At 38.6% G+C, this 19,469-nt stretch overlaps 1 protein-coding gene across 2 annotated transcripts in view; it reads right to left on the reverse strand.

Annotated features, from left to right (window-relative positions):
* GPR19 (G protein-coupled receptor 19) overlaps positions 1-19,469 on the reverse strand; it is a gene marked incomplete at its 3' end in the record, with an annotated part of 41,432 nt that overhangs the window by 8,313 nt on the left and 13,650 nt on the right. For both annotated transcript variants that reach the window (XM_081309833.1, XM_081309834.1), the window contains one exon: positions 17,159-17,315. The remainder of the gene's footprint in view (positions 1-17,158; positions 17,316-19,469) is intronic.

Below are 19,469 nucleotides of genomic sequence, written 5' to 3' on the forward strand. Positions count from 1 at the left end.
CACCCATGAAATTAACATGGCTTGGGAGGCCACACAGGCTCTTCAGAAGCTTCCTGATGCTGTCTTGCTTTCTGGTCAAGAGCTAAGGCTTTGGTGTGGGATACTGAGCTAACTGTTTTATAGAACTACTTAAAGACCAAGTATCCACCAGCTTAACTATAGCAGGGAAACAGGAGACCCCTGAGGCCAAGACATGTTCTTACCATGTGCTACCCAGATGCATGTGCCAGATAAAATACAGAATGCCAAGTTAAATGTGAACTTCATATCATTTTCTAGCTAAGCATGTCCCGTAGAATATTTAATAGCTATCCTGTATTTTTATTTATGCACCCAGAACATAATCTTCTGCTGAACAACAGGTATATTGCAAAGTGGCTGTGTATGTAGACTTCAAAATCAAGATGGCTGAAGTACAAATTATACTGTGTCACTTACTCACTATGAGACTGTGGGAAAGTCACTTACCCCTCTTGAACTTCAGTTTTCTTAGCTATAAGATGAGATTGGTTCCTGTTTCATTTGATTACTATGTGAACTAAATGAGAGAAGATGCTCAAGAGTTAAGCAAGTTATAATATAGAAATCTGCCTGGTATGAATAAAATAATAAGTATTATACTTGTATAGGCTTTGAATCACCTAGCTCTGTGATAGCACATAGAAAGTGCTTCAAAGTGTTAAAAATTAACACTTTGTGACAATGTTAAATCCCATAACTTAGATTTGTTAAGGGTAACTGTCTTTTGTGAAGAGATCTGAGTACTTAATAATTAATTACAATATTTTTTAAGCAGAAAAAATTCACTGAGGCCCAAATATATAAATGCTAACTTTCTCAAAGGTAGAGTTGATGTTATAGTGACATATTAGCTAGATCAAACTTTCTCTGCATTATATGCTAAAGTTTGTAATATATCTGGATTGAATATCTTTTTCAAAAGTATATAGAATCCATTCAGCTTAAATTCTTTTCACTATATAATTTTGAATAACTGCAAAAGAATACCTCAGTGCTTTGAAAACAGAGCTTTCCTCCACCACCCGATACTCCTAGTGTCACAGGCTTATATACCTGGAATTTTCTTGGATGCTCTTTTCTCTTTCCTCCTTTTATGTAATATAACTGTAAGTATTCCTCCATAATATTTCTGGCTTTGTGTTTTTTAATCAGCTTCCCTCATTTCTGGCTTTGTGTTTTTTAATCAGCTTCCCTCATGCCAGGGATTGAACTCCACCAGCTTGACTATAGCAGGGAAACAGGAGACCCCTGAGGCCAAGACATGTTCTTACCATGTGCTACCCAGATGCATGTGCCAGATAAAATACAGAATGCCAAGTTAAATGTGTTAAGGGTGCTTAACCACTGAGCCACATCCTCAGCCCTTTTTATTTTTTAGACAGAGTCTTGCTAGGTTGCTTATAGCCTCGCTAAGTTGCCAAGGCTGGCTTCAAACTTATGATCCTCTTGTCTCAGCTCCAAGCTGCTGAAATTGCAGGTGTGTGTCACCACACCTGGCATTCAGTTTCCCAATTAGGATCAAGCAGTTTCCCCAGATGAGTCTGGGTACATTTCCTTGTTTGGATAATGGTTACACTTTCAAGGAGAACATGATTTTTTGAACAGAGAAGGATTTTCAAATGAGCCTCTTCTAATTTCCAAGATAGGCACAACAACCAATGGACATTCCTGGGTAAGAAATTCTGGATATCTAGATTTAAGGAACTAGTACTCTTTCTACCACCTTTACTTCTTTGTCTTCACAATATCTTAAAATATCAGAAATAAACAAGGTCAGCATCCATGGCATGATTTCATGTAGCTAGGAAAATCCTATTCCTCCAACCTGTCATAATTACAGCACCATTCTTTTGAAGTCAAGGTCCCTTTATGTAATGCTTCTTAAAGAGCAAACATTTTTACATTTTATCAATAGTGATCTCTGAGGCCTTTTTTCCCTGAAATACATAGGGACAAACACACTAACCTGTCTAGTGATAGGCTGGTCTCAGCAGGTTTTGGACTCAGGGTCTGATAGCACTGTGGCATTCGTGGTCACAGGAGCCTGGGGCTGGTCCATCCACATTGATTCTGTCCAGAACTGGACAGAATTCCTTGGTGCAAGACCATAGGCTGGTGACGGTGATGAGGCATTTGGGCCTATCCTAGCCCCAGAGAGAGGCTTATAGGGATGGACTGATTACCTTTCCCCCAATTTATGTTGAATAACAACAATTGCAGATTTGGGGCAAACCTCACCTTGGATTGCCCTCTAGTGCTAAAACAGTGGCAACACACCAACACTGGGCTGTGATAAACCTGGATGTAGAGCACCATCTAGTGCTGAAACAGAGGAAGCCATTGCAGGCTTAGAGAATATAGCATCTTGCACGAATTTCCGAAAGACAGGCTAAACACAAAGCCAGATTATAAAGATTTAAATAAATACCTACTATGTCCGGTGTGGACAATATTACACACTAATAAGCATTAAGAACTTTCAGGGGAAAAAATTCTTTCTGGGAACCATGACCTCACCTAATGATCAAAATAAGGCTAGGAACTGAACAAATGGTAACCAGGATAGACAATCTCTTAAATGGGGAATTGAAAATTGCTGTTTTGGCTGGGTCAGTGGTAGTGCATGACTATAATCTCAGTAATTTGAGAGGCTGAGGCAGGAAGATCTCAAGTTCAAGACCAGTCTCAGCAATTGAGCAAAACCCAAAGCAATAGCAAGACCCTGTCTCAAAATAAAAAGTAAAAAAAGGGCTTGGAGGTACCCCAGTGGTAAAGCATTCCTAGGTTCAATTCCCCATACCAGAAATAATAATAAAAAATAAAATAAAACTGCTATTTTAAGGCACCTCAAAGAGCTTCAAGAGAATACAGAGAAATGATTCAGTACTTTTCTATTTTTAATTTTCTTAATTATAGATGAACACAATACCTTTATTTTATTTACTTATTTTTATGTGGTGCTAAGGATCGAACCCAGTGCCTCACATGTGTTAGGCAAGTGCTCTATCACTAAGCCACAAACCTAGTCCAGAGTCAATAGTCAATACACTTATAGACAAACTTCACAGAGAAATAGAAGCAATTTTTTAAAAAACTAAACAGGAATCCTTGAGTTGAAAAATATACTAAGAGAAATTTAAAACAATAGCAGGACAGATCAAATATAAGATTAGTGACCTTGAAGACAGGCTATTTGAAAATACAAAGCTGAAGGAAAAAATGAGAGGAATAGAGAAAGTTTATGGAAATTTGGGACAGCATTAAGAGCAAATATTCAGGTTATTGGGGTTCATGTGTGACAGGAGGATGTCAAAGGGGTAGAAAGCTAGTTCAAAGAGATCTAACAGAAAAAATCCTCAAATCTAAAGAAGAATACAAATATCTTAGTACAGGGAAGTCAAAGAAGGTCACCAGTCAGATTCAACTGTACCATGTCTACCCCAAGACATATTATAACCAAGCTCTTGAAGGTTAAAGGCAAAGAAAAGATTCTCAAGGCAGCAAGAGAAAAGAAATAAGCAACACTTAAGGATTTCCCAATTCACCTGCTTTGTAGGGCAAGATAGAGTGGCAAAATTATTTCACAGATTGAAGGAAAAAATCCTGCCAACCAAGGTACCCCCAAAAAAGTACCATATCTAAAGATATCCTTTAGAAATGAAGAGAGATAAGGACATTCCTAGACAAACAAAACGGAGAGACTGTAACTTCACCAGACCATTTTAACAAGAAATGCTAAAGGAAGTTCTTTGAACTGAAAGAGATATTAATGAGTAAGAAGAAAATTCTGGATGATACAAAACTTACTAATATGAATAACTATATAGACAAATTCAGAATATTCTCATATTGTAAATATGGTATGTAACCATGTACATTTTAATAATGAAGGAAAAAAAACAAAATGATTAGAATAACTGCAGTAATGTTATGAGATAGACAATATAATAAGATATAAAATGGGCCATCGAAAAATTCAAAGTGTGGGTAAGGATAGAGTGCAAGTACAGAGGATTTTTTGTTTGTCTTTTAATTTGTATTTATTTCTTTCCTTTCTTCCTCCATGGAAATTATCTTGTTCTTGAAAAAATAATGGGTCAAGGAAGAATGCAAAAATTCTCTGATATGCGGAAGCTAACTCACAATAAGCTGTGTGTGTGTGTGTGTGAGAGAGAGAGAGAGAGAGAGAGAGAGAGAGAGAGAGAGAAGTTATTGAATTAAACAAAGGGGAATAAAGGAAAGGGAGGGGAATAAAGGGAAGGGAGGGGGATAAGAATAGGAAAGACACGAGAATGAACCAAACATAACTTTCCTATGTTCTTATATGGATATATGACCAGTGTAACCACTTCATGTATAACCACAAAAATGGGAAGTTATATTCCAAGTATGTCTGATATGTCAAAATACATTCCACTGTCATGTACAAATAAAAATATAATAAAATAAAAACTTGCCCTGGGATGTAACTCAGTGATATAGTGCTTGCCTAGTATGCTTAAGGCCCTGGATTCAATCCCCAGTACTGGAAAAAAGAAAAACAAAAACAAAAACAAAAACCCTATCACTGCATCTTAAGAAAATAGAAAAACAAAAACAAACCAGACCCCAAATTAGTAGAAGAAAAGAAACAATAAAGATCAGAGCGAAAGTAAATAGAGACTAAAATAATAATAACAATAAAATAAAAAATTTACAAAAGATCAGCAAAACAAAAAGCTGGATATTTAGAAACAAAATCAACAAACCCTTAGCTATACTAAGTAAAAGTAAGATAAGACATATATAAATAAAATCAAGGATGAAAAGGGAGACAATACAACTGACAGTATAGAAATGCAAAGGTTCGTTACAGCTTATTCTGAGCAACTATATGCCAACAAATTTTATAACCTAGAAGAAATGGATAATTCCTTGACACATACACCTTGCTACGTAAGACTGAATCATGAAGAAGGAAGAGAGCGGGGAAGAAGGAGGAGGAGGAGGAGGAGAAGGAGGATAAGAAGAAGGAGAGGAAGAAAGAAAAGAAGGAGAATAAGGAGGTAGAGGAATAGGAGGGGCAGGAGGAGGAGGAGAAACAGAGCAGCAGCAACTTGTGAGGCTGAGGCAAGAGGATCCAAGTTCAAAACCAGCCTCAGCAATTTAATGAGGCCTAAGCAACTTAGCCAGACCCTGTCTCAAAATAAAAAAATAAAAAGGGCTGCGGATGTGGCTCAGTAGTTAAGTGCCACTAGGTTCAATCCCTGGTACCAAAAAATAAAACTTAACTCTAACAGTCAATTAATCACTTGAAGGCAGGTAGGGTGTGGCTGGAGAAGGTAGAACATTGAGGGCATGGCTTTGGGGTATATATTTGTATCTGGCAAGTGAAGCCCCCCCCCTCCCCGCTTTCTGATCATCATGTGAGCTGCTTCCCTCCACCACACTTTTCCACCATGACGATCAGCCTCACCTTGAGCCCCAGGTAATGGAGCCAGCCTTCTATGGACTGGGATGTCTGAACCCCTAAATAAACCTTTCCTGCTCTACAATTGTTTTGGTGGGTCCTTTAGTCACAGCAGCTGAAAAGTTGACTAAAACATCACTCAAAAAGTTTATCTCAGCCAGGTGTGTTGGCATACACCTGTAATCCCAGTGGCTCAGGAAGCTGAGGCAGGAGGATCAAGAGTTCAAAGCCAGCCTCAGCAACTTAGTGAGGCCCTAAGCAACTCATTGAAACCCTGTCTCTAAATAAAACATAAAAAGGGTTTGGGAATGTGGCTCATGGTTAAAGACCTCCGAGTTCAATCCCTGATACCACCAAAAAAGTTTATCTCATAGAAGTTACCAGAGGCTGAGATGAGTAGGGACCAGAGGTTGATCAGTGGGTACTAAGTTACAGTTAGATAGGAGTAAGAAATTCTGATAGGGTGACTATAGATAACGAAAACATACCACAGATTTTGAAAAGCTAGAAGAAAGGAATTTGAATGTGTTCATCAAAGAGAAACGATAAATGTCTGAGGAGACAGATTATGTGCAACCTGACTGAAACATTACACAAATGTATACGTGTATTAAAATATCAAAGTACTCCATTAATATGCAAAAATTCTGTTTTTATGTATACTTAAAAATAAATTTAAATTTAAAAATTACTAATTCGGAACTGGTTAGTGCTATGGATAAAAATAAAGCAGAATGAAAAACCAAGAACTGATGAGAAAGGAAATAGCACATGGTTGTCTGGTTGCCTAGTGGCCATTTCCAAGTTCTGCCTTGACTGTCTCTCACTGTAGAGACTGACAAGACAAGATAAAATCTTCTCCACCATCTTTTGCAGCTAGGTATGGTCACATCAACATCAGCCAGAATCTAGAGAAAGTGTCTTGGAAGGGTCTTGAGAGGGTCTTGGGAAAATGTTTTTTTCTTTGTGAAAGGAAAGAGGCATGTGGGGAGTGTTCTCCTGGGACTGGCTGCTCCACTCATGCTTTATAAACTTTGCATGAAGTTGTAAGGGCTCTGGGTGGTATCTTATGAGTTCAGTTCCTGAGACTCCCAGAAATATCACACAGTGGCCTGACATTGTGATACCTCCAGATTTTTTCATTAAATAACCAGCACATGTCACTATGGCTTAAGAGTTTTCTGTTACTTGCCTCTAGAACAAGGTTTTATTTTAGATATGGAGGTCAAAGGCAGGTTCTCTGAATAGGTGACAAGAAGTCAGTCATAGCATTCTAGGCAGAAGGAACAATGGATGCAAAGCCCTGGTGCATGGCTGACCCTGGACAAGTGGTTCCCTGAACCTCCCATCCCATGCCACACTATGTCCCCTTTAGATCATGTATGTGAAAGAGAAGAATATCTTAGTTTTTTCTTAGAAGAGGAAAGAAGCAAGAAAAACAGGGAAGTCTGACTTTCTCACCAGTAGATCACTCTCAGTGAAGTCAGAGGTTACCTACTAGGTGCACTGTGAGGATTCTGTCATCCTAGAGGATGGATAAATCACTAAGATATTGAGGTGTGCTGTGTTCCTTGCTGGACTTCGACCCCCATCCCACTCTGAGAATAAACCTGGATTCTAAGCCCTGCCTTTCCTTATAGGAGAGTTTTATCACTGGATTTGAGACAATCAGTTTCCTTGGCTTTTATTTTCTGGAAGCTAAATTCTCTGAGAGTTTTCTTGGAGGAGGGGAAGGGAAATGTGTACTTCTGAATGAGCAATGTGACTGTGCTCCTGGGACTCATGGAAAAGGCAGACCTGAATGGGCACAAGGGATCTTTTGGAAATAATAGAAATGTTCTGAAATTGAATTGTGGTGATAGTTATATAACTCTGCATGATTAGCAAAAATCATTGACTTGTAACATTTAAAATAAGTGAATCTGGGGCTGGGGCTGTAGCTCATTGGTAAAGTGTTTGCCTCGCATGTGTGAGGCACTGGTTCCATCCTCAGCACCTCATAAAAATAAATAAAGATACTGTGTGTTCATCTACAAGTAAATAAATATTAAGAAAAAATAATAAAATAAGTGAATCTTATGGTATGTAAATCATATCTTGGTAAAGGTAGTGGTTGTTGTTTTTTAAGGAGAGGCCTGGGACCCATGCTTCACCTCCTCACTGTGCACCAGGCCAGTGCAGAAGATAACGGAGGAGTACAGCTCTGAAGGCTGATCCAAGACATGGAGTTTCCTGGCTGGGAACAGTCTGCCTGCCCACAAAGGCAATCTTGAAGCAACAGATCCAGAAGCCTTCAAGGTCCCACACTAGCTCAGACCGCAATCACTTCTCTATCATAATCAGAGGGTATCCAATGGATCACTCCATGTATTTTGTCCTGTGTAAGCAGCCCAGGACCTAGGAAGAGAAAGGAATCCTAGTAAAGTTCATCACTGAACTTTCCTATTAGTCTGGTAGAATGGAACCTTGTCATTAATTTTAAAAGAAATCATGTGTATAGTAGGTTGAAATGGCCCCCTTAAAGGTGTCCATGCTCCAATCTCTGGAACATGTATGTGTATTTGCTATGTTAAATAGCTAAAGGGACTCTGCATATATAATTAAGGTTATGGACCTTAAAATGAGATTATCCTAAATTATAATTAATCACATGAGCCCTTAAATGCTGAGAATTTAGCTTCTGACTAGTAACAGAGAGATGTAGTACAAGCAGAAGTCAGAAAGACATTCCAAGCAGGAGAAGGAATTGACATAATGCTGCTGACTCTGAGATTCAGGAGTCCTCATCAAAGACAAGGGGGAGTCTCTAGGAACTGTGGGTGGCTTCCAACTGACATCCATAGGGTGGGGGGTGAGGAGTGGGGAATGTCGGATAGGGCCCACACGTCATTAGATTCCGACAACAACCTGAATGACCTTGGAAGGGAAGTCATTCCTAGAATGTCTAAAAAGGATCACAATTCTTCTATCATCTTGATTTTAGTCCTTTGAAATTCTAAGCAGAGCAACCAACCAAGCCCACCCAGACTCTGGACCTATAGAACTGAGAAATAATACAGGGGTATCATTCTAAACCACCAGATTTGTATTCATTTCTTATAACAGCAATAGAACCTAATTCAATGTAGCATTTCTTAATATATAATTGAGTGTAAAAATTAAAATTCATTCCAGCTATTCTATTACTTTCAATTACCCCACCAGCATCTGGAATGGTATTATAAACCTGAAAACTTTAAAGAGTATAGATAGTGTTTTCTACTTCACCTTGCATGTTGGATTGGAGGCTAAAAAACCTGGGTTCTAATTCTGACCACAAGCACTACACAAGTCAGGACATTCTACTCCTACTTTCATATCAGCATAAGGATCATTAAGTAAATCAATCTCTCTAAATCTTCACTGCCATGTCTAAAATATGAATTGAGTTGGCCTAGATGATTTCTAAGGTCATTTCAGCTCTAGGCTCAATGCTACCTGGAATAAGCAACATACACTCTTTACTTTATAACCTACCACAAGCATCCAGCAGAGAGCTCATTATGTGAGTACAATTTGATGACAGGAGATGGGAAGCTGGGCTCTTTCAATACCCAAGATTGACAGCATGGATCTCAAAGGGAAAGATGACTCCTACCTAGAGTCCAGCCCAGGCTTCCTCAATAATTATCCTAGATGTGTCAACAATCTCTACTGAATATTCCTGTAAGATGTGGTCTGGTCCTAGAAGATCCATGTTTGCTTTCTTTCTTTCTTTTTTTTTTTTTTTTTTTTAAAGAGAGAGTGAGGAGAGAGAGAGAGACAGAGAGAGAGAGAATTTTTAATAATTATTTTTTATTTTGGCGGACACAACATCTTTGTTTGTATGTGGTGCTGAGGATCGAACCCGGGCCGCACGCATGCCAGGCGAGCGCGCTACCGCTTGAGCCACATCCCCAGCCCCTCCATGTTTGCTTTCATTCCATCTAATACCAAACCTTTCAGAGGAGGAAACATTTACTGCAACACCTGTCTGTCCTCTATTAATATTCCATGCCTCTCGTCCCAGCAAGGAGTCTTTTAAATTCCAAAGGAAACAATTTGGACAAGGAATTTACACCTCACAAAAAAATAATTTAATTCATCACAACATTTTTTTGAACAGCTGTTGCGTGCTCATTCAGTTAAGAGAGGCAACCAGATTCTTTGGAGGTAATGTTTGGTTTCATTTCCAAACTCTGATTTTAATATCAACATCTCAACTAGTACAACTTAAATTGAAGGAGATATCGAAGCAAAGACCAGTCTCCTTACATTCAAAGCAAAGAGCTATCTGGTAGATGATTTACAGCTGCACTTGTCCCTCAACATTAAGGGGAAAGAATTGGTTCCAGGATCCACTCAGACACCAAAATGTATGGAAACTCAAGTCCATTATACAAAATGATGTAGTATTTACACGTAACCTCCGCACATCTTCTTGTACTTTAAACCATCTCTAGATTACTTACATACCTGATAATGCTATGTAAATAGTTGTTATAATGTATAATTTAGGGAATAATGACAATTAAAAGTCTGTATATATTCATACAGACACAATTTTGGTAGGAGGGGATTATTTTCCTTGTTTTTTTTCTTTTTTTGTAGTAGTGGGGATTTAACTCTGGGGCACTCTACCACTGAGCACATTCCTAGCCCCCATTTTTTATTTCGAGGCAAGGTCTCACTAAGTTGCTCAGGCTGTCCTTGAACTTATGATCCTTTGCAGGAGCTGGTATTACAAGCATATACCACCAGGCCTAGTTTGGGGGAAGTACTTTCAATCTGCAGTTGGTTGAATGCAAGGATATACAAACTGAGGACATGGAAAGGCAATGGTATTTTACAAAGAAGGTAAAGGATTCATTAAGAAACAAGTATAAGCACTGAACAGAAAGCTACTAAGCACTTGCTTCACATCATATTAACATTAGCACTCTGTGTAAATTTTTATCTGCACCACTGTCCTGAATCAGGGTTTTCTAGAAAACTGTCTTCAAGTTCATGAAACTGAAATTCAAGATTTAATTTTGTATTAAGTATTTTCCATGGACAAATGATATCAGATGTCCCTGAAAATATGGCTGACCATGTATTTTCATATATGTCACATGGAAAATATATATATTTTATGCTGCCTACTTTTATACATTGTATAAGTTAATATGTTACTATTATCATCTTTCAGTGCTTATTTCAATTGTTTTTGCATATCATTAATGGTTCACCCAAATCAGCAACTGCTAACCTTTCTTTTTCAGAAATTCACATGACAGGGGCTGGGGATGTGGCTCAAGCGGTAGCGCGCTCTCCTGGCATGCGTGCAGCCCGGGTTCGATCCTCAGCACCACATACCAACAAAGATGTTGTGTCCGCCGAGAACTAAAAAATAAATATTAAAAATTCTCTCTCTCTCTCTCTCTCTCTCCTCTCTTAAAAAAAAAAAAAAAAGAAAAGAAATTCACATGACAAATGTGTTCAGAAGAGGGATACACACTCACAGATATATCCAGAATTACATGCAACTCCAAGAGCTTGACCTATAACTCTGACCCTTTAATTTTCCACTTAAGAAATCATGTGAAAAATAAAATTGTTGGGGTGGTGGGAGATGGTGGAATGAGACAGATATTATTACCCTCTATGGATATGAATGCACAAATGGTGCAACTCTATATCATGTACAACCAGAGAAATGAAAAGTTGTACTCAATTTGTGTAAAAAATAAAATTAAATTAAAAATAAAATAAAATTGTTATGTAGATATTCTTAAATTTATTCCAATTAATTTAAGAAAAAATAAATCATTAGCTGGGCCTGGTGGTACACACCTGTAATCCCAGCTATTAGGGAGGCTGAGAGAGGAGGATTGTACGTTTGAGGCCAGCCTGGATAAGTTATCAAGACCCTGTCTCAAAACAAAATTTAAAAAGGGCTGAAGGGAGCTTGCCTAGCATGCACAAAGCTGTGGTTTGATCTTTAGTACTAGGGAGAAAAAAAGGAAGACATCATTAATAATCTTTAGTACTTTAGTTATTATCAAGCAATTATTTACAATAGATATCTACTGGACATAGCAATGCATTTCGACACTTTTGGATGGTAAGCAATGCATTTTGACACTTTGGATGGTATAATATAACTATGTCCCTGAAATTTGAATTCTTGAAAGCTAAGGTGCTTAGCACAGAGAACAAGGGAAAGGTAATAAAAGTAGAAACCTAGCTATTCTCCCCACTGGAAAACTATGGAATAATCCAGACCAGCTTCTGATGCAGGAGTCTATTAATGAGCTTATCCTGGAGGTAACTGATCTCCCACCTATGATCTATAAAGCCACTGACATTCCAACAAGGTCTCATAGCCTGCACCCAAACTGGAAGATTTAGTTTGATATAGAAGAAAATAAATTTATGTGCATTTTAATTATGAAAATGTTGTATAGTACCTGAGAACATGGGATCTACACTAGTGGTTCTCAACTGGAATAACTAACTGCCTCCCAGGGGACATTTAGCAACATCTGGAGACATTTTTGGTTGGAAGGGGCAAGTTACTGACATCTGCTATGTAGAGGCCAGGGAAGCTGCTAAACGTTCTACAATGAATAAGACAGATTCCCAATAATAAGAATTACCTTGCCCATAATGCCAACAGTGCTGAAGATGAGACACTGATTTAGAGCCAGCCTGTCTTGGCTTCAAGCTACTTATAATCTGGGTAGTGTTTGGCAAGTTACTTAACATCTTTGCGCTTACTGAGTGTCTTCACCAATAAAATTACAGTATTCACTTTATTGATTTTCTGTAAGAATAAAATAAATTAGCAATAAAGGAGCTAAGAAAAACGTCTAAAACAGGTATACACCAAATGTTTGGTTTTGTTATCATTATATGCATTGAAAAACGCTGAGAAGAAATACGCTAAAATTTTAGTAGTAGTTGTTTCTAGGTGACAAAGTGATAACAAATTTTTATTTTCATTATACTTTTATACTGCTCTATATTTTCCAAAGTTTTGAGTACGATATTTGTATTTGATATGAAAAAAATGTACTCTTTCTCAGTTTTGTTTTTTTGGTACTGGGAATTTGAACACAGGGTGCTTTGCCACTGAACTACATCTCTAGCACCCCCTCCCTTTTTAAAAAAATTTTTTTAGTTGTTGATAGACCTTTACTTTATTTATTTATATGCACTGCTGAGAATCAAACCCAGTGCCTCACACATGCCAGGCAAGTGTGCAACTGCTGAGCCCCAGCCCCAGCCCCCAGCCCCAGCCCTTTCTAAGTTGCTTGCTGAGGTTGGCTTTGAATTTGCAATCCTCCTGCTTTAGCCTCCTGAGCTGCTAGGATTACAGGTATGCATCACCTTTCCCGGCTCTTTTTTTAATTTTTTTTTTTTTTTTTTTTTTTTTTTTTTTTTTTTTTTTGCAGTGCTGAGGCTCAAATCCAGGGCCTCATACATGCTTGGTAAACACTCTAACACTAAACTATATACCCAGCCCTAAAATTTTTTTTTTTTTTGGTACCAGGGATTGAACTCAGGGGCATTTGGCCACTAAGCCACATCTCTAGCCGTATTTTGTATTTTATTTAAAGACAGGGTCTTGGGCTGGGACTGTAGCTCAGTGGCAAAGCGCTTGCCTAGCATGTGTGAAGCACTGGGTTTGATCCTCAGCACCACATAAAAATTAACAAATAAAATGAAGGCATTCTATCCATCTACAACTATAACAAAAATTAAAAATAATAATAAAAAAATAAAGACAGGGTCTCACTGAGTTGCTTAGCACCTTGCTTTTGCTGAGGCTGGCTTTGAATAGTTGATCCTCCTCAGTCAGTCTCCCAAACTGCTGGGATTACAGGCATGCGCCATTGTGCCTAGCTCCTAAAACATGTGTCCTTAAAAAAAAAAAAAAGCAGAAGAAATAATTTTATTTGTGACCTAGTAGGTAGAACACAGATTAAAAGAACTAAATTTGGATCCTGGTTCTACTAGCTGTGTGATTTCAGGCAGGTTAGTTAACCTCTCTGAGCTTCAGCTTCCTCACCAGAAATCAGAGCCAATAATACATAGACAGAACCTATGAGCAGGAAATATGATAGACATCAAGTGCTGGGGAGAGTTTGTTGAATGAAAGGCTCCAGGAGATGTTCTTTTCAAGAGAAAATTACCCTACAAATAGGGGGAAAGATTCATCACTGCAACTCCCCTTTTAAACTATCCTCTGTGAGAGGACAACTCCCATTTCATTCCATTTTTTTTGCCATGGCTCACAGAAGAGAAACTACACCCACCCCTTCTGGTCCTTTTCTCTACTCCCTCCTCTCCTGACATTTACACATTAGGAAGGGATTTGATTGTTCCACTGGCAGGGCCTGACTCATTTGGCAGGGTGTATCAGCCAGCAAGTTACTATCTCTGAAAGGCAGAACCTAGCCATCACTTTCTCACATCCTTCACCCAGCTCACCGCCCCCCTTATCTCCTCTTACACACCTGGCCTCCAAACCAAAGCACACTTGGCAAGGCCTCCTCAGGGAGAAGTCTCTCCACTTTTTTTTTTCCTCTCTCTCTCTTCTATTTTCTGGCCAGCTGGCTGAATAGGTTGCCCCCATTTAGATTCAAAAGGGTTGAGCAGGAAGCCCTGGTGTGCACTAGCCCTGCTCACTTGAGAGATCCTGCATGTGTTCAGTGGGCACATGGCTCTTGCCCAGCTGGTCTGTGCTCCCATCAGGGCTGTTGCTTCTTATTATGTGCAGTACACTCAGTAGGCAACACTGGAGGTGAAGAGGATGAGTGGTCGTACATCCACACCCCGTGGGGCACTTGATGTCTGTCATGTTTAATCCTTATAGTAACCCTCTCTGATGTGCACTGTTAGCCCTGATTTCTGATTTCCAGTGAGGAAACTGAAGGTCAGAGAGATTCACTAACATGCCTAAAATCACATACACCCCTCTCCTTAAGGATTTAATTAAATGGGAAAAATAACAGAACAAAGGCTATTTTTGGTATGTTATCAGAAGGGTGACTATTTTAATCCTAGTTAGCTTGAATTCAAATCCTAAGCAAGCTTTTAGAATGTCCTGAGACAATACCTTCCATTCAGGTCCTATCTGCCACAGTTTGGGAAAGGTAGTGTGGTCCTAATCCATGCTGACATGCAGGATCCTAGAGAGAAGTCCTGAGTTCTGCCATTTCTCTGGGCAGAAATCTGGGGACTGGAAGCCAGACTGCATTAAGAGAGGATGATATGAGGCAGGACCTCTCAAGATATTCACACTCAACCCAAGGTGAACTGTTTCAATGTTGGGAAATTGTGCCAGGCAACACACATCAGAGGAAAATGGGACTTTGGGAGGATGCCTCCATCTAAATACAATAAAAATTTAAGAACATCATTCTAAGTGCAAAAGTACAAATAAAAATTTCAGGAAGATAAGGATCCCCAGGACAAAATTTATGGACACATCTTGACCTCTAGTTTGCTGCTCCAGGGCCAACCTAGCTAACGTATATAAACTTCAAGCATAATTGAGACTGTTGCCAAGTTCTTAACTATACATTTGCCCGTTCACTGTCCTTCCTATAAACATATGCAAATAGAATAGACATGATCACCAAACTGGCTGTAGTAGAACATTCTTCTTTCACAAGTTATACTGAAGTTTATCATACTTCAGGCTGCGCTACCATAGCATGAAAGTGTTACCTAAAAAAAAAAAAAAGTCAATATCATAGGGGTCACAACCCTGAAGAGAAACACCTCACTCAGTAAAGAATTTCACAAATTTAAGATTCCTGTGCCTTTTCATCCTCTTTGAATCTTAGATGTAGCAACTTTTGTAATTTTCCCATAGCTTATAAGAATGAGATTAGTCATCTGTTATTACCAAGGGCAAGAAGGAAATTTACAAAGACCAAAGGGAGAAAAAATTTTTTTAATGTCAGAAATCTCCAACATTAAGAAATTAACAAATTTCTTTTTTTATCCTTAAAAATCTAAAATAATTTCCAGGGGCTGGGGATGTGGCTCAAGCGGTAGCGCGCTCGCCTGGCATGCGTGCGGCCCTGGTTCGATCCTCAGCACCACATACCAACAAAGATGTTGTGTCTGCCGAGAACTAAAAAATAAATATTAAAAAATTCTCTCTCTCTCTCTCTCTCTCTCTCTCTCTCTCTCTCTCTCTCTCTCTCCTCTCTCACTCTCTCTTAAAAAAAAAAAATAAAATAAAATAAAATAAAATAATTTCCAAAGAGAGCTCCATCCCCTCAAAGTATGCAATTATTTTAAAGCAATAAATCCAGTGAGTTTGACATCATAGCTTATGTGCATAATTCTGGAAGTTTTAATCTGTTTTAAGAACTAGGTAAGTGTTTTAAAGATAATATTCTTAGGCTGGGCTTGTTACTGTGTTCTGAGGATGAAAGACTGTTTCTAGGTTCAATTTTTTAAAAATCAACCTTGATGTAATTTCAGATTTCTTTTTTTCCCCCTTTTTAGACATCACTTGGTCACCATAGTAACATAGTGTTTTACTACCAGATATCTATACAACACAAGGGAAAGAAGAGGCAATTACTTACTGGGTTATTTGGGGGCACAGAATGTGTCTACTGGGGTAATTCAAGTTGAAATATAAATTTCACTGGGGATCTGTTTTAGACAGGCAAAATGATTTAATCTTCTAGTAGCATCAGCTGAACAAAATTTGTAGCCAAATAGACTACTGACATCATTTGAGATAATACAAATAGGTAAGCAACATAGCTCAGTGGTTAAGAGCATAGGTTTGGCAGTCAAGTTTCTTGGACCCAAATTCTAGTTTTACTATTTACTAGCTGTGTGATCTGGCAAAAATTCCCTAACTATTCTGTGCCTCAGTTTCTTCATCTCTAAAATGTGTGCTGTAAAAATTAAATGATTGATTATGGTGTTTAGAATGGTACTTTGCCCATAGCAAGAAGTTTATAAGTATTTTTAAATAAACAAAATAAAAATTAAATTCCCTAGCTTCAGCTCTTTATGCTGGGTAGAAATAATCAGATACCAAGATTTGCGTTCATGGCAGATAATTTTAGCCTACAACTTTGGTAGATTCATTTGAGAACTTCCTCAGGGCTTTCTTGATAGTAATTCTATAAGGTATAGAATTCTGTCCTCAACCAGAGCTGGGAACAATCACAAGTGCTCCTGTATCAAGAACATCAGAAAGCAGATGATGGCACAGTACAAAGGAACAGCACGACTGCCCACTCAGGCTCCCTAAGCTACTGCCAATAACCTCTGGGAACATGGGCAGAGAATAAGCAGCTGAAAAGGGGATGAGACAGAATTTTATTGTAGTGACAACGAAATCTAGTTGGTTTTGACAATATTTTTTTCTTTCCAGGATTCAAGAGAAAAAAATTATTTTCATCAATGAGTGCTTCGTTTTATTATAAATTACTATACACAATTTCCATCCAGGCACTTACTCTGGAGGATTATTCATTTTACAGAACTAGCTAAGCATCTTTTCTAGACCCGTAACAAATCTAAAGCTCCTAAGGAGCATCTAAGCCAGGACAAAATCTCCAAATTCCCTGCAAAAAAAGAGAAAATATTATGTCCTCTGAGCAAAATTTTAGCTGTGATAACCGAGCGATCTCTATTACATACCTTCATCCGGACTTGATTTTAGAGAAGGTCTCCTTGGGTCTTCTTGGTCAGGCACAGACCTTGCATAGGAGTTTGGAGAATGCCATAAACCACCAGGAAATCTTGGGGACACGCTCATATCTGTCCTCTGCCTTCCCCTTGGCTCACAGCCTGCTTCCTGGTAGGGAGACAAGATGACGCTGTGCTGGGTAGACTGTTAAACCATCTTCCCGCCCCCAGCCCCACTCTCTGGGCGCCCCTCCCTTCTCCTTTCCAAGGCTCTGGAATGTGTCACATGGGAAATGGATCATGTGGCTCAAGGGGAGAATGTGGCCATCTTCTCCTTCCCTTCCCCCACTTTTCCTTTCAGCTGCAGAAATCTCTGACCTGATTGGCTCCTACCAAAAATCTCCATATGAAAAGGGGAAGATTCAACTACCCAAACCTCCAGCTTTCTCTACTTTCTTTTTTTTTTTTTTTTCATCCGACAATCTCATCTTGAGCATGCAGAGCTGCTTGGTCTGGGAGGGAAATGATGCTTTCTTGCCAATCCTTCTTTTTCTCTATCATCATCAGTATCCTGACATGGCAAGGTGTTCCTTAACTCCCCTGTGGAGCCCCCTTAGCACAGCTGGGACAATCGAGTGTTCAGCACCACGGACAGCATTACAACCCATTCAGCACTTGTTAAAGTCATTTGTCCATTTCTCTCTCAGGTAAATAAAAATATTTCAAAATATTTCCCTGAGGTCTTCTATCTAAATTATACCATATATTTGGGATTCTGACTTCCTCTACTGTCAACTTACTTATAAACTTACCTTATAAACATAATTTTTATTTCTTTAAACCCTACCCTTTAGATGTGCTGTTTTGGTTTTCTTTCTTTTTCTTTTTGGAGAAGGATGGAAGGTGGATTTTCATAACTGTTTTACTATATGTCCATATCTCTATGCTTATGGGAAAAACCATAACAACAGAGAAATTCTTGGGTGTAAAAGCCCAGATATCTTTAGCCCCATCCCTAGGCCTCAAGCAAGGCTGAATAGAGGCAGGATGCAAGCCTGGCTTGAGCTGTTTTGTGTGGGTCTATCCTGCTTTGCTGACGTCCTGGTTGCCATGGTGCTAGGTAACTGCTGAAGGGGATGATTTCTTTCAAAACCAGTCACCATGGGACCCTGATGACTAAAGAAAGGAACAAGGAAAAGGCTGAATTGCTGAGAGGGCGTTCAATTAGTATTTTCAGAACCAAATTTACCTAATGGGACCTTTCCTTACTGAATTGTTGCTGACCCTAAATATTGAAAGGATTCTGGGAATCAGTATGAACACTGAAATGTTAACTCCTCCCATCCTCCCGTGTTGCTTCCATCTAGGTGCAACTGAATGAAAATGCCAGCCTTGTAGAATGATTGTGGAGTGTCATCATAGAGTGGTGGGAAGAACACAAGAGAGGTACTTCTCTTTAGGTTGGGACTTCTGACTTTTGGGGAGCCATTCATCTGAGTCCAAACAGTCTTAATTGACAGATACATTAGAATCAAACCTCCTAATTATTGATACTTGAAACAGTTTGCAAATGCTTTACAATTTTAGGGGAAAATGAAAAATAGTTTTGAATATAAATTGCTAAGTTATTTTAAATAAATATAAATTCAATAATTGGACAGCATTTGGATGACCCCAAATCAGGAATTTAAACTAGGTAAAAACTTGTTTCATAAGGTTGGCATATAACTAACTGCTTCTGAGATTACAAATAAAGGCAATTATGACTATTGATGTTTTGGAGGAGAAATGGTAACATACAATATGCATAAATGCAAACTTTGTTAAAAGAAAGGTGGCAGAGAGGAGCTGGAGTGTAATTTTAAGACCTTGACTCAACATCCATGATTTAAGATATTGATATTTCTTATTTTTATTTTAGAAGAGTCAAATTAATTCTAGTTTTTCTATATAAGACTCAAAGAAATTTAAGTCTTAATTCTGACACTTGCCACTTTCAGAAAATCCACTTATCAAGAAAGCTGTATGCACAGCCAGACCTGGTGGCACACATCTGTAATCCCAGCTACTCAGGAGCCTAAGGCAGGAGAATTGATAGTTCAAGGCCAGCCTGGGCAATTTAGTGAAAGTTTGTTTCAAAATAAAGAATAAAAAGGGATGGGGCTTAATTCAGTGGTAGAACACTCCAGGTTCAATTCCTAGTACCATAAAAAAAAAAAAAAAAGAAGAAAAGAAAGAAAGCTAGATACAAATGTTAAGAAATTCTTAGGGCAACCCCTACTGGGTCCCCTCTTGCCCTGCCTCTTTTCTTCTCACTTGAATA

Source organism: Spermophilus citellus (assembly GCF_964194105.1).
Source record: "Spermophilus citellus genome assembly, chromosome: 10".
NCBI lineage: Eukaryota > Metazoa > Chordata > Mammalia > Rodentia > Sciuridae > Spermophilus > Spermophilus citellus.